We start from the raw sequence: 20,756 nt of genomic DNA, 5'->3' as shown, positions 1-20,756 counted from the left end.
TGTAACCTGTTCTAGGTGACCATGCTTGGTAGGGGAATTGAACTAGATAATCTCAAAAGGTCCCTTCCAACCCTAACTGTTCTTTGATTCTAATTGTGTCTCTTTCTGCAGCTGTGCTTTCCAGCCTCTTGTTCCTCAGTCTGTTCACACATCCAGGGTTGACTCATCCCAGGTGCAGAAACTGGCACTTGTCTTTGTTAAACTCCATATTGTTGGTGATTGCCTGTGGATGTGACAGCCTGGTCAGAGAGCGAGAAAACTAGATGAGTTTTCCCAGAATCAGCCTGGGAGACTTTAGGGAGTTGAAGATAAACAATAACAGCTTATTATTATAAACAACCTGCAGGTGTTGTTTTTCCTACTGTCCATTTTCTTGTTATTCTCAAAGATTGTTTATAAAAGTGCATCTTGTTAATTAGCCAATCAGGTGAAATGTATTAACTAAATGACCAATCAGGTCTACCTGGATCAGAACAGTGTATAAAAGAGCAATCTAAATTAAAGATGTGCTTTATGCCAATCAGCCTTCTGGTGAGTCTATGTCATTTCTTACTAAACAGTGACAATTGCCCAGCCCTCTAATCTGTCCACATCTCTCTACAGGGCCTCTCTGCCTCCGAGGGAGTCAGCAATTCCTTCCAGTTTAGTATCCTTGGCAGACTTACTTAGTATCCCTTTGAGTTCTGCTTCTAAGTAGTTTCTGAAGATGTTGGACATGCTAAGGCCTGAACAGCAGGCTGTGTTGGTTTTGCAAGGCCTGGTTTTTGGTAGGGGGGTGGGGGGGACACACGGAGTTGCCTTCTGTGAGAAGCTGCTAGAAACTTCCACTGTGTCCAGCAGAGCCAATCCTTGATGGCTCTGAAGATGGGCATGCTGCTGGCCAAGCCTGGGCCAATTAGAGATGATGGTAATGCCTCTGTGATAACATATTTAAGAAGAAAATCAAGATAAAGTGGGGGTGCAATTTGAATTCCAGCTAGAGAAGAGGAGGAGGTGAGAACATGTGAGGGAAACAACGTGGAGACACCAAGGTCAGTGAAGAAGGACAGGGAGGAGGTGCTCCAGGTGCCGGAACTGAGATTCCTCTGAAGGCTGTGGTGCAGATCATGGTGAAGCAGGCTGTCCCCCTACAGCCCATGGAGGTGCACGGGGGATGCAGAGATCCACCCACAGCCCGTGGGGGAGGTGCTCACACCGAAGCAGGTGGATGCCTGGAAGAGGCTGTGATCCAATGGGAGACCTGGTGGAGTGTGGGGGCCCCTGCTTCCAGTCTGGAGCAGCCTATTCTTAGAGGACTGCACCCCATGGAAGAGTGACCCAGGCCGCAGCAGTTTTGGAAGGATTGTTTGCCTGTGGGAGGGGTTCATGTTACAGCAGTTTTGGGAGGACTGCTGCTTGTGAGATTGGAACCACATTGGAGTTCACAAAAAATTGTCTCCCATAGGAAGGGACCCCACAGCGTAGCAGGGGAAGGACTTCTCTCCCTGAACAGTGGAAGATCATCTTGGGTGATGAAGTTGAGGCAGAGTGGAAATTTTCCAGGGTAGAAATCCATTTTGATTTAGCTGGAATGTACATCTTTAAGTATGTAGCTTGCTGTGTAGTCTGGCTGCAAAAAGCCTAGGCTCAGAGAAACTGCTTCAGTGAAGGACAGAGATAAGGGGGGGGGGGGGGGTGCTGGGGGAGACAGAGGGTGATAGAGAGAGACAGAGACTGCTGTGAGAGCAGGTCAACCTGACCTAGCAATTCTTTCTAATAAAGAAGAACTAGCAGCAAATGTCACGTGAAATTCGTAAAAATGAATATGTATGAACCTATTGTGAAATTGTATGCATATGTATTTGAGAGGGGGATAAAAAGAGACCTGAAGTTCCCAGAAGTACGCATGTCATTTTAGGGGAACAATTCCCATGATTTCCACATGCGTCCAGTGCTGTAATAAACATACCCGCTTTACGACTTTCACAAAAGTTGTGGAGTTTTTGGCTATCTCCGCAAAACATTCTGGCGACACAGATGGGACCGTCTCTGTCCCCTCAGAGGCAGAAGGGATAGACAGACCTCCAAGGCGCGCCCCGGGATTTTCCTGGAGGAGCTCCACTCGTCTCGGCTTGCCTCCTGCGGAGACAGACAAGGACCTGCTGGTGTGCGGAGGATACAGTATGTATTGAGGGGCCCCCGGGGGAAAAGAGAGATAGGACGGCTGAATAAGTCACTCAGAGATGTCTGTCCTCAGCCTGTGCTTGCAGCCGATAGAGTGGCTGGACTAGAGACGGGGGTTCACTGTTTGATAGAGCGACCGCTAGCGACCCTGGGGGTGGGTCGAGTGAACCTGTGTGTGTGTGGTGTCCGGACACTGTATCATTGTATGGTTAATGCATTGTGTGGTTAATGTTAATGTGTTTGTAATCGTGCGAGTGTGTGGCGTATGAAAGAGAGAGCGAACAAGTGAGTTCACCCATGGCGCGGGGGGGGTGAGTTCTACCTGTGTTTGAAGCAGCCGGGTGAGGCTTGAAGCGCCGGCTGCGGCAGGCTGTGGGGGCAGGGTGTGCCCTGCGGAGAAGTGGAACAAGTGGAGAAACGTTAGTGAGGATATTTATTGTGTTTAAAGGTGGTGATTTGTGTAGATTTGGCACATTTTAACCATGAGAACGAGCTCAGGGAGTTCCTCTGTCCTGGTAGTTTGGACTTGATCCTGGAACTTCACTGTGTGCTGTTATTTTGATTGTGTCCAGAGTGTGTGAGGACCAGAGAAAGCTGATGTGGGTAAATGCTGAAGTATTGTATACTGTGTTGTGTTGAGAAAAGTGGGCACTTTGAGAGATATGCCCTTTCCCGGTGAGTTTGTGTGGTTCTTCCACCACATTGTGGTAATGTGATTCTCGTATTGTATGGTGGTGTTTGTGGAGATTATAGGATTTTGTTTGCAATAAGTGTAGCATTTTACACAGAAGAACTACGGTATAGTAATTTATGTTTAACTGTGGTAAAACGAACTAAAGGAATTCCAAGAATTCCCCCCCTCACAGCAATTCAAGCCCTGACTAGTGAATTTGAGATAAGGGGGGGTGTGTGTGTGTCTGTGTTTGTGGGCATATCAGAGTTTTTGCTGTAACAAGTGCAGCCTTTTGCAAGGCAGTAAAGTGAGTGTCAGTAGAAACAATGCTTTAATTAGATTGTGCTGGAAGAGAACTGGAAAAGACTGAGATGTTGTAAAACAGAGTTTAGATAGAAGAGACGACTGAGTTTATGGGACTTCAGCTGGTAATATAGTAAGTTTGGACTGAGAATAACCTGCCGTAGAGGTTAAGTGATAAACGCCAAAGTGATAAACGGAATAGCCTTCAGGCAATTCCTGAGAGCTTTTGGTGCATTGAGAGGCTGGCACCTTATGTGCAATGCAGAGTTTGTGAGAGGTGCTGGTATTGCTGTTCTGTGCCATAAGTGTAAATTGAAGGGTCCTGATCAAGCCAATTCAGAACCTGAGATCTCAAAGCTTATGTGTGGAGGATCACATTTGATACCTGCCACTTGGAGGTCTGTGTGAGAGGAAAAACTGAGAAAAGACACTGTGAGGCTTGGGTGGAAACAAGATAGTATAAGGAGGAGGAGATAATGAGAACTAACCAGAGTAAAGAGGTTCCTGAACTAGCCCCTTTGGGAGGGGCTCACTGGGAGAAGGCTGCCAGTAGGGGCAGCTCAGAAAAGAAAAAGATTTATAATACCTTATTGCTGTTAATGCTGTTTTAAAATGGGAAGGTAAATGGGATAAGGTCCCGTATGCTGATGTAGTTTTTGCTTTAAGAAATCACCCAGAATGACAGAGTAACTGTAGGTTCCGAGCTTTCTCTGACCTACTGGTGTTAGATCTTGAAAAAGAAAACAAAGCAAAGAGAAGGCAAATCAAACGTGTTGTTCAGCATGCAGCATAAGATAGCAATGTATGAAGTCAGACAAAGATTATAATGCTAAAACGCAAAGCAATTACAGTTCGCAAAATGAGTACATATGATTTGTTAAAGGCTCCTCCTAAGGTAAGGGAGGATAAGGAGGACCTCCCCAAAAGGGAAGAAGACTCAGGCTCCAAAGGTAAACCCATTTGCACCTATCCCCTCCTGGCAGTCCAATTCCATCCAGAACTAGGAGGTAACAGACCCCTCTGTGAGAGGCAGTGAGACCAGAAGAAAGGAAAAGGGTGGAATTTTAGTTGATACAGGGGCCATATATTCAGTTTTAAATAAAGATTTAGTACCTGTGGAGAATGATTATGTTGTAGTGTGGGGAACAACTGGCCAGTCTGAGAAGACATACTTTTGCAAACCTTTAGAGTAATGTGTATTTAGAAGCTTTTGTATATGCCCAATTCACTAAACATTCTCAAATGGGGAGGTTACTCTGGAGGCAAATGATATAAAGATGATAGGCTTAACATTAACAGCCATTGAAATTAAGAAGGAAATTAGTAAAGAGATATTGCAATAAGTAAATAAGTATTTTTGGGGGTATGGGCCTCTGCTGTAGCAGGGAGGGTGAAGAATGCCCCCCCCCCCCCCCCATAGTAATCAAGCTTAAGGAAGGAACACAACCAGTGAGAATTAAGCAGTACCCCCTCAAAAAAAAGATAAGGAAAAAATCAGCCCAATAATTGATAGTACTGGATTGAGGGCTGTTAATAAGATAACAAAGAATTTATACCCTGTGGTAGCAAATCCATATACTTTACTAACTTGTTTAACACCTGAGCTAACCTGGTTTACTGTTTTAGACCTGAAAGATGCCTTCTTTTGCCTCCCTATCCATGAAGCCAGCCAGAAAATTTTTGCATTCGAATGAGAAAGCCCTAAAAGAGGTGCAAAACACAGCTCACATGGTCCATGTGCCTCAAGGCTTCAAAATTCCCCTACTCTGTTTGGGGAACAACTTGCAAAGACCCAGAGTCCTGGGATGCTCCACTGGAAGAAGGAAGGCTATTGCAGTACATGGATGATCTTCTAGTAACCACTCGGACGAGGTAAGCGTGTGTGGCCTGGACGGTAAGCCTTTCAAATTTCCTAGGACGCCAAGGATACAGAGTATCTAAGAAAAATGCACAAGTAGTGAAACAGAAAGTAATCTACCTGGGGTACGAGGTCAGTGCTGGGCAACGGACTTTAGGGCAGGCTCACAAAGAAGCCATATGCCAAACCCCAAAACCCCAGACAATAAAGGAACTCCGAACCTTCTTAGACATGGCAGAGTAGTGCCAGCTGTGGGTTTATAATTATGGACTGCTCGTCAGACCCCTCTATGCTCTTATTGCCAATGGAAACAGAGATCTCCAGTGGACAAAAGAAGCCACATGGGCCTTTCACCAGCTAAAGAGTGCCCTCATGTCAGCTCCAGCTTTGGGACTTCCAGATGTAAGTAAACCATTCTTTCTATCTTCCCATGAAAGACAGGGAATTGCCCTAGGAATACTGGCTCAGGACTTGGGTCCATACAAGAGGGCAGTTGCTTACTTCTCCAAGCAACTAGATGCAACAGCCAGAAGATGGCCAGGTTGCTTCAGAGCTGTAGCAGCAGTCGTGCTGAATATTCAAGAGGCACGCAAGTTTACCCTGAGACAAAAATGACTGTGCTAGTGTCCCACACAGTGTCTGCAGTACTGGTAGTAAAGGGAAGCCACTGGCTCTCACCACAGAGATTCCTGAAATACCAGGCCATCATGGTAGAGCAAGATGATGTAGAGATAGTGGTGACTAATATTGTCAACCCAGCTTCTTTTCTCAGTGGAAATCAAAGAGAAGCAGTACACCACGATTGCCTGGAGACCATTGAAGCTACCTACTCCAGCTGCCCAGACTTAAAGGACACTCCTTTGGACGATGCAGAGACATGGTTCACTGACAGGAGTAGCCACGTTGCCAGTGGAAAGCGACATGCTGGGTATGCAGTGACCACCTGCAGAGAAGTAATAGAATCTGGACCCTTACCAACAGGTACCTCTGCGCAGAAGGCCGAGATAATTGCACTGACTCATGCCTTAGAAATGGCAAAAGGAAAAGAGAATAAACATCTATACAAACTCGAGGTATGCATTCGGAGTTGTGCATGCACATGGAGCCGTCTGGAAGGAGAAGAGACTGCTGACCTTACAAAGAAAGAAGAGACAATCCGGCTGCTGGAAGCAGTTCAGCTGCCTGAAAAGGCATATTAAGGCACACCAGAGAGTGAGCTCAGAATTAGAGGAAAGAAATGAGCTGGCAGATTGAGAGGCAAAGAAAGCAGCAAAAGGTGAGGTAATTATGGACAGATTTTCCTCGAAGGTAAGCCAGAATATAATAATACGAATCAAAAGGGACATGTAGCCACAAGGGGTGGGCTACCATTGAAAGGGAGCTAGTAATCCCTTCCCATTTTTGTGGTCACTAGTGAAGGAGGAGCACTAGAAAACACACTGGAGCCTAACTACTTAAAAGCTTTTATAAAGAGTGGCTCCTTTCCCAGAATGACCAAGGCTGCCAGTGTTACAGAGTGCATCGAAATGAAGTGTTGACTTTTAAGTAGTAGTTTCCACAGGCTTTTAGAACACATATCTGATTGAAAGAATCATTGCCAGGAATTTATATGCCACTATTACTCAGGTAAACACAGTGTGATCTTTGCCTCCAGACTAACCCCAAAAATACCCCCAAGCCGAAACTCAGTCAGATTGGGAGAGGCCATGGGCCTGGACAGCAGTGGCAAATTGACTTTTCAGAACTCCCAAGGAAAGGGGGGTATCAGTATTTCTTGGTATTGACAGATACATTTTCAGGGTGGCCAGAAGCATTCCCCACCAGAACTGTCAAAGCTCAAGAGGTGACCAAGGTATTATTACAAGAAATAATACCACGCTTCAGAGTTCCAGCCACAATATCCTCAGATAGAGGATCACATTTCATTTCCAAAATAGTGCAACAGATCGGTAGCCACCTGGGCATAGATTGGGAACTTCACACTCCATACTGCCCCCAATCAAGCAGCCAGGTAGAGAAAATGAATCATTTGATTAAGCAGCAGATTGTAAGGCTCAGGCAAGAAGTTAATCTACCCTGGCCCCAAGCTCTTCCACTGGCATTATTGTGAATTCGAACTAAACCTCAGGCTAAAGAAAAGCTGAGTCCTTTTGAAATGCTTTATGGAAGACCATATGGAATACAAAAGGGAATGTCCACCCACATTGGGGAGGTAACACTGGCCACCTACATGGTGGCTTTAAGCAAACAGCTCAGAGTAATAGAGAAACATGTGGCTGGAACTTGGAGCAGGGAGTTAGATGGACCAGTACATAACATACAGCCTGGGGATTATGTATATGTTAAGCCTCTTGCAGAAAAGACTTTGGAACCACAGTGGGAAGGACCATTCCAGGTGCTTCTCACCACCTTCACTGCAATCAAGATCAAGGAGCAGAATGCCTGGATCCATCACTCTCAAGTGAAGGAGGCCCCAGAAACCCCTTGGAGAGTGACGCCAGGAGACAATGAACTGAGACTAAAACTTCCTCAGGCAAAGTGAGTATGAGTATACTGCAGTCGGGGGTAGTTCATACTTTCACTTACAGAATTGTTTTGTATATAATTATAACTGAAGTCTTAGAATTAGAGAGTACCTCTATCCAAAGCGATGCTGAATGGCCTTGGTCCCAGGCTTTTAATCAGTATACTGGATCCATGGGAGAACTTTCTGAGATAAAAGATTTAAACCTATCCACTGTAGTAATTCATGGGGATCAGGTATATGAGGAGCAGGAGTGGCAGGAACGAGAACTGTGGACATTTCAAGGGATCAGAGGAGAAGAAATCAAGGTAGGGTGCCGGGTGGTCAATGGGATGGCTTATGAGAGACCAGATACAATTAGTGTCTCAACCTCTCCCATATACAGGCACCAGGAAGTTTGTGATAGCCTAAGTGAATCAGACTGTTGGTGTAATTTCACCTTAATACAGCCTGTAGAAGTGACTTGCCTTTGGGCTTGGGATGCTATCAGGCTCTCATTTAAATTTAAAAGAGACACCACACTTTTTACAACAGCAGGACCTTATACAACCCACACTAGTACTCAAATAGTTCAGACTCAACCCAAACTTGAACCTGAAGTGTATGAAATAGGCCCCTACATAGTGAAGAATGTGGGTGAACAACAACTGTTGTTCAATCCAGAATGGTCTCTCAAACGTGTTGAGTTGCTAATGCAAATTAACATCTCAAAAATCCAACCAGCCTGCTCCTCTTTCCTAAGAACATCCTTTGAGGGCTGGACAACGTGGTTACAAAGACAGGTATACCTCAGGAGCAGAATAAGAAAGGATCTAACTGGGATATTAGAGACAGGATTGCGAGTTTTAAATGGAATTGATTCAGAAATACTGATGAATAAGCTGGCCACTGCAGCAGGTGGCCTAACAAAATTGAAACAGCCTTTACAGTCATATCTATTGGCATTAGGAACTAGCCAGTGGCAGATTTCAAAAGTACTGCCAAGTGAGAAAAGGCCAGGGACCAAGACCACAAGTTAATAGTAGAAGCACTTAGTACAGTTCAAGATAATGTGTCTTTAGCTTTCAGTTGTGTACAAGCACAGTTATGGATGCAGGCAACAGCAGCTCTGATCATACGGGAAGGGGGTGAAGGTAATTTTCCAGCTGAAATTTGGAAAGTTGTCCGAGATAATGCGATTGATTTTGAAAGGAAGTTTCAATCCTGGTGGACTGTAGTAAATTTCACCTATGATCCTGCTTCTAATGTGGCCACTGCCTTTGAGCTTACCATACATAATGCCACTGTTTACATTATCCACCCCATCATTGCACTAAGATTAAATCATGAAAAAACAGTGCTCTACCCTTCAGAACATAGAGTGTGGGCACGAAAAGTGAATGAAAAGTGGCAAACAGTAAACTTAGAATCCTGCATTACTAAAGAACAGCTGAGATTCATTTGTGAAAGCAATACTATTAATGCCCAAGATGTGTGTCTAGACACTGAACAGAGTATTTGCCACTTTGAAATTCATCCAGTCACTGATCAGAAAACTGTGCTCGTATATACTGATAAAGGTTGTGTGTGCCTGAGAACCGCTTGTGCTATTGTAAAAATTGATAACAATTATGTTATTTTGTTTAGCAGAAATCATTCTAATTTTTGTATTTGTAATTTTGTTAAAATTATCAAGTGTGATTTTTCATACTTAGCCCCAGTGACATCCCACCAGTTGATTAAAACCAATTACACAATGTATCACAGGCTATCACCTACTCCTATTGGGATAGACCTTACATTGGTAAAACAATTAATTAAGCACCAAGACCTACTGGGGATCTTGAAGGAAATCCAAGAAAGCAGAAAGAAAACCTTAATTACTGTCCAACATGATACAAAAGAAATAACCAGAATTCTACAAAGAATAAAACAAAATGCAGATCATCACTGGTGGGATGTGATCTTTGGGTGGTCACCAACTGCAAATGGAATCTTTAATAAATTGTGTCATCCCATTGTAGTTTTGTTAATATTAGTTAGAATAAGTTTAAGATTATCCATTATATTGCTAATTTGGAATTGGAGAATACCACAGCGAGTAGCTCTGTTAACCTCCTTATCAAACGTACATGGTAAAGCATTAAAGTACACTTATTGTCATAGGAATTTGCATGAAGTAAAAGAATTTACTTCTTCCTTTTAGGAAAGGGGGGAATGAGGCAGAGTGGAAATTTTCCAGGGTAGAAATCCATTTTGATTTAGCTGGAATGTACATCTTTAAGTATGTAGCTTGCTGTGTAGTCTGGCTGCAAAAAGCCTAGGCTCAGAGAAACTGCTTCAGTGAAGGACAGAGATAAGGGGGGGGGGGGGGGTGCTGGGGGAGACAGAGGGTGATAGAGAGAGACAGAGACTGCTGTGAGAGCAGGTCAACCTGACCTAGCAATTCTTTCTAATAAAGAAGAACTAGCAGCAAATGTCACGTGAAATTCGTAAAAATGAATATGTATGAACCTATTGTGAAATTGTATGCATATGTATTTGAGAGGGGGATAAAAAGAGACCTGAAGTTCCCAGAAGTACGCATGTCATTTTAGGGGAACAATTCCCATGATTTCCACATGCGTCCAGTGCTGTAATAAACATACCAGCTTTACGACTTTCACAAAAGTTGTGGAGTTTTGTTTATCTCCGCAAAACAAATTGACCAAAACCCCCCTGCCCTGTCTCCATGCACTGTTGGTAGGAAGGAGGGAGGGGGTTGTGGGAAAAAAGGTGCTTTTAAGGGCTTATTTTACTTCTCATTATCCTCCTGTGATTTTGATAGTAATAAATTCACTTTGTACCTCTAAGCCAAGCCTGTTTTGCCCTTGGAGTCTTTTCTCCCCGTCCTTAACTCATGAACCTTTCATTAATTTTTTCTCTCCTCTGCCCAGCTATGGCAGGGGAGGGTGAGCAAGCAACTTTCATGTGTGTCTGGCATTTGGCTAGTGTCAAACCACAACACAGGCCTAAGCCTGAGTTGACTTACTGGATGAATCTTGAGCATGAAGCTATTAATACCATCAAGGTTAGTTAGTTAAAAATAGATTATTAAAACATTTATATTAGTTCTTCTTAATGCCAAACTAGCTGGTGTAGAGATGTTTCTATAACCCTGTGTAGGATAATGCTTTCAACAAATATCCCTAAAGACTTGTTAGAATATTTTAGGGTTTAGGCTCTGGCCAAGCCCTGGCCCCAGCTGGGTGGCAAGTGGCCCATCAGAACCAGATGTTTTCTGCACAAAAAGGTAAACAAGTAATTTGGACTTTTCAGTTTGGTCCTATAAAAGCTGGACCCCTTTTTTGGGTGAACTGGAGACCTCACCTATGGGTGGACGCACTGTGTAGGATTTTCCCAATTGCTGGGAAGGGTTGTCCAGGTCCTTGCTGTAAAACAGGGCTCCCCAGCAACTGCAGACTCTGGATGATGGTAAAGTATTTAGGCAATTGGTAATGTATCTTTCTCAGTCACTATTCTCTCTGTCTCTCATATAGTAAAGATTAGATGCATTACCTTGCTTATTTTTACTTGTTGCTAAAGCCAAGTGAGTAGTAAGCTTATTGTTTTACTAAATGTATCTTTTTACCTCTGTTTTGCCTCAATATTAATAGTAAAATAAGACCATTCTTCCTATTGGCATCTGTGTCCATTCTATTGACCCCATTGATTGGCAAAACAATGTTGAAGAGCACTAACCCTAAGACGGATCCCTGCAGAACCCCACCAATGATCTGTTGCTAGCCTGATGTCACCCCATTTACTATAACCTTTGTGCCTGATGCATGAGCCAGTTGCTCACCCATTGCATGGTGTGTTTATCCAGCTGTGTGCTGGATGTTTTGTCCAGAAGGATCCTGGGAAAGACAGTATCAAAAGTTTTGCTGAAGTCCCAAAGGACTACATCAGCTGGCTCCCCTTGATTAACTAAATGGGTAACACTGTTTTAAAAGGAAATTAAGTTTGTCAAGCCGGACTTCCCCCTCATGAAACTGCACTCGCTGTGACCGATGATGGCATTGTCCTTCAGGTGTTTTTCAGTGCTTTCCAGAATAATCTTCTCTATAATTTTACTATGCACTGAAATGAGACTGACAGGCCTGTAGTTTTCAAGATCATCCTTCTTACCCTTCATGAAAATTGGGACAATGTTTGCCAGCTTCCAGTCAACTGGGACCTCTCCAGATTCCCAAGACTATTCAAAAATTATTGAGAGAGGCCTAGTGATGAGATCAGCCAACTCCTTCAGTACTCCTAGATGAATCCCATCAGGCCTTATACACTTATAGGGATCCAGCTGGAGCAGCAGATCCCGTACAAGTTCAGGATCACCTGGGAGTTTATCATTCTTACAGCCATGGTCTTCTAGCTCAGGGCACTGGGACCCCCCTAGCCCATCATCAGTGTTGGAGACCAAGGTGAAGAAGAAAGCATTGAACATATCTGGCTTGTTCATGTCCCTGTTTGTGAGGTGACCATACTCATCCTGTAATGGGCCAATGTTATTTCTGCATTGCCTTTTGCTACTGACATATTTTTAAAAGCTCTTTTTATTGCCTCCCACAGTTCTTCCCAGCTCAAACTTCAACTGAGCTTTGGCTGCATGAATTTTCTCCCTACAGTGGCAAGTAGCATCTCTGTATTCTTCCCATGTCACCTGACCTTGCTTCCACTTGCCATACACCTTCCTTTTTTGCCTTAGCTCAGCCAAGGCTGCTTGACTTCCAACATTTTGGAATTGCCTGCCTCTGTGCTCTTAGGAGTTGGTGCTTAAGATGTAACCAGCCCTGATGGACCCCAGCACCTTCAACAGCATTTTACCAGGGAACCTTGCTAGCTAGTTCCCTGAGCAGCTTGAAGTCTGCTCTCTTCATGTCCAGGATTGGAGTTTTGCTGGCACTTTTCCTCCTCTCACCAAAGATTTTAAACTTGATTGCTTTGTGGTCACTGTGGCCCAGATGGCCACCAATCACCACTTTACTCACAGGCCCCTCTCTGTTAATAAGCAACAAATGGAAGGAAGGCACCTTTCCTAGTAGTTCCTCTTAGCACCTGTACCATGATGTCATACAGGTGTTTTAGGAATCTTCCAGACCTGTTTGTGCCAGCTGTGTGGCGTTCCCAGTCAACATATGGCAAGTTGAAGTCTCCCATAAGGACAAGGGTGGTTGATTTAGAGGCATCCCTTGGTTCCTTAAAGAATAATTCATCAGTATCATTGTCCTGGCTGGGTGGCCTATAGTAGACTATTGGGATACACAAGACAGATGATGGACTTTGGACCTGGTTAGCATAAGAGATTTGATAACAGGATGTCTTGGCAAGAACAAACAGCTTTGAAGATTGCAAGAAGATTAAATCAGACTGATTTACCAGAAAATTACACCAAGTTCTGCAAGCAAGAGATGTTTAAAATGTATAAGTTTGTTTATGTGATGTTTAACCCAATCATTGTAGTAAAACATTTCTAGACTTCCTAGAATAAGTATATAAGCAGTTGTATTTCACAATAAATTTGGATTCATTGACCATCTCACGGAGTCCCCATCTCGGAGTCCCTGTCTCTCTTCATCGCCAATAGTAGACTTCCATGAAAACATCCACTTTGTCCCTTAATCCTTACCCAGAGACTCTCAACTGTGCCATTGCCAACTGCAATCGTTAACTCCCCCCTCCCCCCGGGCCACACTATGATCTGAGAAATGCTCCTTAGGACTCAGCCTTGACAAATACCTCTGTGGATGAGCTCCTCTTGAGCTTATCAGAGACACTGTCTGCTCCAGGAACTTGTGCTGTCTAATGAGCTTCCGGTTTTTAACTAACAGCCTTGGAAATTTTTTTTTGCCTGAATAATGTTACCGAACAATTTATATTTCTTTAAAAAGGAGTCTATGCAGCAGTGGGGGAAGATGTTAGAAAATTCTTTTAACTATAGCACAAAAGTGTATGATCCCTATCTCCATGGTTAATGCTTAGTTTGGCACCATGCAGGGCTTAGTACAAATGCCAAAGATTATGTAGTCTTGTGTTAACTCCCTACATTTGTGACTAGCTAATGCTTCCTTGTTTACTTATATTAGTGATTAATATGTACTAGCAGATGTCTTAGTTTTGAGAACAGAGATGGAGTGCCAGAGCAAAGAATGATAAGAGAAGTGCATCATAACCTGACCACATATTTGAGATACTCTCAAGGAAAGAAGATTCATCAGAAAGATCCAGGACTATTAAAGGGATTTTGAGGAATGGGATGTTTCCAAATGACCACCGAAGACCCTCCAAAGACCCCTACTCATATCCAAATAAGTTCACATAAATAATTAGCATATATGCATGTATTCAGGAAATGTAATGAATATAGATTAGTTTCATTATATAACCATGTCTGTTAGGTTGCTGCTTATGCATGCTTTGAGGAGAAATCCCCATGTGTTCAGTGCTGTTAATAAAGTAATGTCAGCTTTCTAACCAAACAAATTGGTTGGAGAGTTTATTTCCTGTTTTTCGGTGACAGCTTCTGGCACCCCAGATGGGACAAAGTGGCAGCAACTCAGCAGACCAGAGGACTTGTTAGCACTCCAGCACACACCAAAGTATTTTTCAGGAGATCTTCCATTTCACTGGTCTGGTAAGTAGACTACACTTCTCGTTCTGGGACAAAGAATATGACATTAAATAAGGTATTTTATTTTAAGGTATTTTGCCTGTACGTCACACTGAGAGAAAGTATGCAGTGTGAGGCTGAGAGGTTTATGTAACTGGTTGCGGGCTTGGGTAAGATCATGTGCTACTACCGGGATGCTTGGAGTGCAATCTTGGTTTTGAGAAAGGTTGTAAAAGGTTATAAAATGGTTGTAAAAAGTTTTAAAATGTTTTGAAAGTGTTAAAAGGTTTGTAAAGTGTTAAATTTGGGAGCAGGGCTATCTTGACAGTTCCTGGGATAAGAGATCCCAAAAAACTCCCCTTTGTGTTGTGTCCTAAGGAGTGAAAAAGCTTGGGGAGACAACCCCCTGATGTGAAAACAACTTGTAAAATATTGTAATCATTGGTGGCCGAAGTATAAGCTTGATGATCCAGAAAAGTGGCCTGTTAATGGGACTGTAAATTATAATACCATTTTGCAACTAATGCTGTTTTGTAGAAGGGAAGGTAAGTAGAACGAAGCCCCTGATGTTGATTTATTTTTTGATTTGCAGAATAATCCTGATTTGCAGAAGGAATGTATACATGTGCCTAGAGATCCAATGATTTTACCATTAGAAAAGGAAGATAAGAAACCACTCAAAAGGTGTTGCTCTGCCTGTAGCATAGGTAAATGTTGTATTAAATACAGACAGACAAACAAGGAGGAGGATGTGGATTTATTAGTGTATAAGGGGAGACCAAATAAGAAAGAGGAGAAAGGCAGGGGGCAGATGTGGAAATGGAAGAAGAAAGTGACTGTAGTAGTAAAAGTCTTAGCCTTGTATCAGGCCATGAAAGTTTTAGCCCATAGCAGGGCAGACAAGGGGGGCACACGTGGGTTGCACACGCCCCTTACAGCAGGCAGTGGGAGCAGAGGGACCAGTAACTCTTAAAGTGCCATTTTCGGTGTTGGATTTACAAGCTTGGAAGGAGTTGGCAGGGACTTACTGGGAGGACCCAGAAAAGGTTTCTAAGGTTGTGGAAACAGTCATTAGGACACAAGATTGGAATGATTTGCAGGGGATACTGGATGCTAGGAATGCAGAACCGATAAAGATCCTTTTAAAGCCAAATGCTTGACTCTTAAGACAATACCCTTTGAAATTACAAACTAGGAAAGGACTGGAATCATTAATAGAAACTTTTTGTGAACACAAACTGCTTTTGGAATTCCAGTCCCATTTTAACACTCCTATTTTGTCAGTAAAGAAATCACACTCAAATTAGCATCAGCAGGTACAAGATCTTACGGCTATCCATCAGATAGCCCAGGAAGTGCACCTGGTGGTAGCCAATCCTTATACTTTATTGACAACCTTGAAGAATTCGGATCAATGGTTCACAGTGTTAGACATAAAGGATGCCTTCTTTTGCACCCATTTGGAAAGTGAAAGCCAAGATCTGTTTGCTTTTGAATGGGAAAGTCCGAAGACTGGGAGAAAGGCTCAATTGACGTGAACTGTGTTACTGCAAGGATTCAAAAATAGTCCAATTATTTTTGGTAACCAGCTAGCTAAGGAATTAGAAGGATGGCAAAAAGAACATGAGGGCGTAACATTGCTGCAGTATGTGGATGACATCTTAATAGCTTCCTTGACTGCAAGTGAATATATGGAACTGGCCGTTATTCTGTTAAATTTCTTAGGACAATCTGAATACAAAGTTTTCAGGACAAAGACTCAAATTGTAAAATAAGAGGTGTTGTATTTGGGATTTACTATTTCACAAGGACAAAAGCGTCTGGGCCAGGGAAAAAAAGAGAAATGATCTATCAAACTCCTGAGTCCCTTTCTAAAAGAGAACTGAGAGCATTTCTGGGAATGGTCAGGTGGGGTCGCCTATGGATACTCAACTTTGAGTTGATTGCTAAACTTCTAGATGAAGCAGTTAATGAAAAGGATGAAGTCCTCATCTGGACTCCTGAATGCAGGAAGGCCTTTCAGGAATTGAAACATGCTTTAATGACTGCCCCTGCATTGGGACTACCAAACTTAGAAAAACCTTTTGAACTGTTTGTGGATGAAAGTTCTTATTTAGCATTGGGGGCATTGACACAATGGCTGGCATCCTGGAAGAGACCTGTTGCATACTTTTCTAAACAACTTGATGATGTCAGCAAAGAATGGACGTACTGTTTTAGGACAGTAGTGGCAACAGTCCTCCTAATCCAGGAAACAAAAAAATTAACCCTGGGACAGCAACTGACTGGTTTTGTGCCCCATAGTTACAACAGCATTGGAACAAAAAGGAGGACACTGGTTATCACCAAGCAGGATGTTAAAATACCAGTCAGTATTGCATATAGGTAAAGCCTTATAAAATAAGGGCCTTGTTACCCTTGTAAAATCATGTCTCAGGCCTGCTACTAAGGCTAAGTAGATGGGAGCTATGGGAGAGTGACTCAGCTGGAATAGGGGTAGAGAGACGTGAGAGACGTGCTGCGTGACTGCTGCATGTCCACATTGTGGTGTATGGTGGTTGGTTGACTTGGGCTTGTTGTGCCTTAAAACTATGTAAACGGGTAACCAGCTAACTGCTTAAAAAGGCCTGGTTTTTGCAATAAAGGAGCTCTCCTTTGCACCTGCCTGGGGACTCTGTGTCGCTTTGCTTCGTACAAGTCAGTATTGTTAGAATAAGATGATGTGTAGTTAAAAGTAACTAACTTTCTGAATCTAGCAGTGTTCTTAGAAGTTGACCTGGAAAAAGGGGAACCAACCCATGATTGCTTGCAGACCATTGAACTGGTGTACTCCAGTTGAGATGACCTACAGGACACTCCCTTGGAAAAAGGGGATTGGGAACTCTGTGGATGGGAGCAGCTTTGTGAAAAATGAAATCCAAAGAGCAGGGTATGCAGTGGTAACTCAGCATGAGATAATAGAAGCCAAAGCCCTAACCCCCAACACATTAGCTCAGAAAGCAGAACTGATTGCACTAATGTAAGCATTAGAGCTTGCACAGGAGAAGATGCTAAATATTTGGACTGACTCGAAATTTGCTTTTGGAGTGGTCCATGCCCATGGAGCCATTTGGAAAGAGAGGGCTGTTAACCTCTCAAAGATCCCCAGTGAAACATGGAGAAATAATACAGAGATTGTTAGAGGGAGTGCAGTTACCTTGAAAGGTGGCAATAATGCATTGTAAAGCTCATCAATTTGGAGAGACCCCAGTAAATACTGGAAATTGTCTGGCTGATAAAGTGGCCAAGGAGGCTGCTGGTGGGAACACCCTATTAGCCTTACCTAAGAAATATCAGCATTTGGACAAGGAGGTTGCCAATTATCAGGTTGAAGAAGAGAAACTGGCAAAATTGTTAGATGCTGAAAAGAGTCCTGAAGGACAGTGGATAACACCCAGAAAACAGGTAATAATTCCCCAACATCTTATGAGGAAAATCACAGAGAAACAACATAAGATAACTCATTGGGGGATAGAGTCTATGGTAGAAGCAGGGAAGCCTCAAGTGTTGAGCATACAAATGACTGGTATCATGAAAAGCATTGTTAAAAAGTGCCAGACCTGTTTAAAGGACAATACACATCAAATTATACAGCCTACACCTGGGATTGCTAAGAAAGGAAATTGTCCAGGAGACTATTGGAAAATAGACTTTGCAGAGCTTCCACATCAAAACGGGTACAGGTATTTATTGGCACTGGTAGATACTTTTTCAGGATGGCCAGAAGCTTTCCCTTGTCACACCAACAAATATAGGGAGGTGATAAAAGTTTTGTTGAAGGAAATTATCACGAAGTTTGGAATGCTAGTGGGAATGTCATCAGACAGAGGTTCACACTTCATTGCTAATAGTGCAAAGCCCAGTTAAAATGTTAGGGGTGAAATGGAACTTGCACACCCCATGGAGACCTCAGTCCAGCAGGAAAGCAGAAAGGATGAATCAGAGTGAACTAAAGAAAAAATAGTCAATCTCTGTTTCCCATTAGCAGTGATGTTTGGACACTTCCTGGGAGGCGGGTCTTCAGCATGCGTAATGGTTTCTTTGGAAGGCAAACATTGAGGAATCATGAATGCCCCCCCTTTCCTCCTCTCTTCCTTGGCTTTATATATCTGAGCTGATGTCATATGGTATGGAATGTCCCTTTCTCTAATTTGGGTCAGCTGGCCTGGTTGTGTCCCCTCTCAGGATCTTGTCCACTCCCATCCCTTTGATGGGGGAAGGAATGTCCAAGGGACAGTGCTGCTCAGCTGGAGCCAAATCACTGGTCTGTTTTCAACACCTATTCAGCTACTAATGCAAAGTAGAGCAGTGTAAGGGCTGTGAACTTTACCTCAGTCAGACACAATACAGTGCTATAACTAAAAGAATTTTCCAACATCTTCCCCCACTACTGCATAGACTTCTTCTTAAGGAAATATAACTTGTTCAGCAGCAATAGCTACCAAAGTGAATAATAGTTTTGTTCTCAAACTTTCAAACAAAGTTACTGACCCAAATTGAGGCCAGGATGGAAAATTACTATGACCATAGCCTACTGTCTTGTGGGCCTATAAACAGCAGTCTAAAGTGAGAGCCTCTTAGGTTGGAAATGGGGATGTGTATTCTATTGTTATCTGATGGGGCAGTTATCTTCTGTTAATTGGGCAGTTTTCTTTATCTCTTCCACAACCAATCCTCCCTCTGGGAGATATCTTCTGTTAATGGGCCATTGAGTCTCACTGCATGACTAATAAAATTACATCATCCCATTGTGAGAAGCTCCGCCCAGAGAGAGGAGCCAAGCATTCTTAACTGGATATAAGCAGAGATCTGGAAGACCACAGGCAGCCTTTTCCACTGGATTCCTAGAGAAAGACCAGGCCCGTCTACACCACCACTGGATCTTCAGAGGAAGACTACACCCTTCTACAGGATCACTGCTTCAACAGAACCACATCTGTCACTCCAGGAGGACTGCAGCCACCATTTCAATTGGACTGCTACCAACACCCTGACCAACAGGGTGTCAGGTTGTATTCTGACTCTGTCAGTGTTGTTTTGGTTTACTGCATTGTTTTTTGGGGTTTTTTTCTTCCCTAATAAAGAACTGTTATTCCTGCTCCCATATCTTTGCCTGACAGCCCCTTAATTTCAGAATTATAACAATTCAGAGGGAGGGGGTTTACATTTTCCATTTCAGGGGAGGCTCCTGCCTTCCTTAGTAGACGCCTGTCTTTTCAGACCAAGACAGAGCCTTTGAGCTTTTCCAGACTGCAGTGGGCTACAACCAGCAATCACCCACTGAGTGGAGTCTTTCAGAATCAGCAAACTCAAATTTGCTATACTCGGAGGATTGCCAAATGATGACAATGGATTCTGAGCTGATACTCCCACTCCTCAAGGCTCAACCCTTTTCCCACTGTGTGGTGGTTTGACAGGAAATGTGTTTTCTGGGATGCTGTGGTTAGGCCAATGGATGTTCAGATTTTAATATTGGTACCTAATGTGGCCATTGGGACATTGGATACGCCTCTGAGAACACGGGGTTAAAAGCAGGGCTCTCCTCCTGGGAGGCTCTCTTGGGTTCCGGTCAGGGAAAGGTTCCGACCTCCCCTGGGCGGGGGAGGGGAAGCCATGTGGCTGGGTGAGGTAGGCCGGGGCCCTGGACAGAGGGGAGGGGAAGGCCCCTGCAGGATGGAAGGGTGGAGGAGCACCGAGAGGCATTGGGCAGCCACCCCCCCCCCCCCCCCAGGAGAGACAGAGAGAGCTGGTGCCCCTGCTTGGCCAGCCGAGAAGGAGAAGGGGGGGGTGCGAGAAGGTGCCCGGCAGGGCAGCCGTGGGAGTTCTGGACAGACAGAGCCTCAGATTTTTAACCCTTTTCTTGGATGATGGAAACCTTACAAATGCTAATCCTCCTGGAGCTGAATGAGAAGAGAGATAGAGATGAGATAAGAGGAAATGGGCCACGAGAGAAATAGAGAAGAACTCAGGTGGAAGAGATGATGGAGTAGCTTATGCTGGACTCTTTTTGTGTAGCCATGGACAGAGCCATGTTTCTTTGTGATACAGAGACTGCATTCTAAGGGGAGGCAATGCCTCAGGACCAAGAGGGTTCGGTGTGGGTACCCCTCGGCCCCAGGGGGTGAAAAATATGGGGGGGACAGGTGTCCCGAAGTTGAGACTGTGCCTTTTTGGAGTGGGACGAAGCATCCTTAAAAGTCGACCCTGGAAGCAGCTCTGGTCCGTGTTCAGTGGTGAGAGTGCTGGACATGAAAGGAAGAGGTCACCATTGGCACAAGAAGGACTCCTTCTCCTCTTGATGAACTGAGGATTGAGTATTCTGAAGGGTGGTGCTGGACCGAGAGTCGATGATTTGGGGGATGTATTGTATTGGGAATTTGGTGGGGAGGAGGAAGAGATGTATTTGTGAAGTCTTCATTTTCCTTGTGTGGTTTTTTTTTTCTCTCCCTTTTCCTTGTAGTTTAGTTAATAAATTCTTTTTTTTTTCCTAAGTGGGAGCCTGCTTTGCTTATTCCTGGTCACATCTCACAGCAGAAACCAGGGAGAGGGTATTCTCATGGAGGCACTGGCA

General features: G+C 43.7%; 1 long non-coding RNA gene across 2 annotated transcripts; it reads left to right on the top strand.

The window, feature by feature from the left end:
• The first annotated feature begins 1,649 nt into the window (after positions 1-1,649).
• Positions 1,650-19,369, top strand: LOC139598926 (uncharacterized). Of its 2 annotated transcripts, none has more exons than XR_011682073.1 (6): positions 1,650-1,806; positions 2,041-2,160; positions 5,312-5,399; positions 5,757-7,535; positions 14,057-14,170; positions 18,944-19,369. It is a non-coding gene; the product is annotated as an uncharacterized lncRNA (long non-coding RNA). The 2 variants fall into 2 exon arrangements; XR_011682074.1 differs by lacking the exon at positions 18,944-19,369 and adding an exon at positions 14,739-15,299.
• Positions 19,370-20,756: the final 1,387 nt, after the last annotated feature.

Source organism: Agelaius tricolor, unplaced genomic scaffold (assembly GCF_023055355.1).
Source record: "Agelaius tricolor isolate 1412-34295 unplaced genomic scaffold, bAgeTri1.0.p SCAF_21, whole genome shotgun sequence".
Taxonomy (NCBI): domain Eukaryota; kingdom Metazoa; phylum Chordata; class Aves; order Passeriformes; family Icteridae; genus Agelaius; species Agelaius tricolor.
Note: the sequence above shows the minus strand (reverse complement) of the source record. Positions and strands in the feature narration are given on the sequence as shown.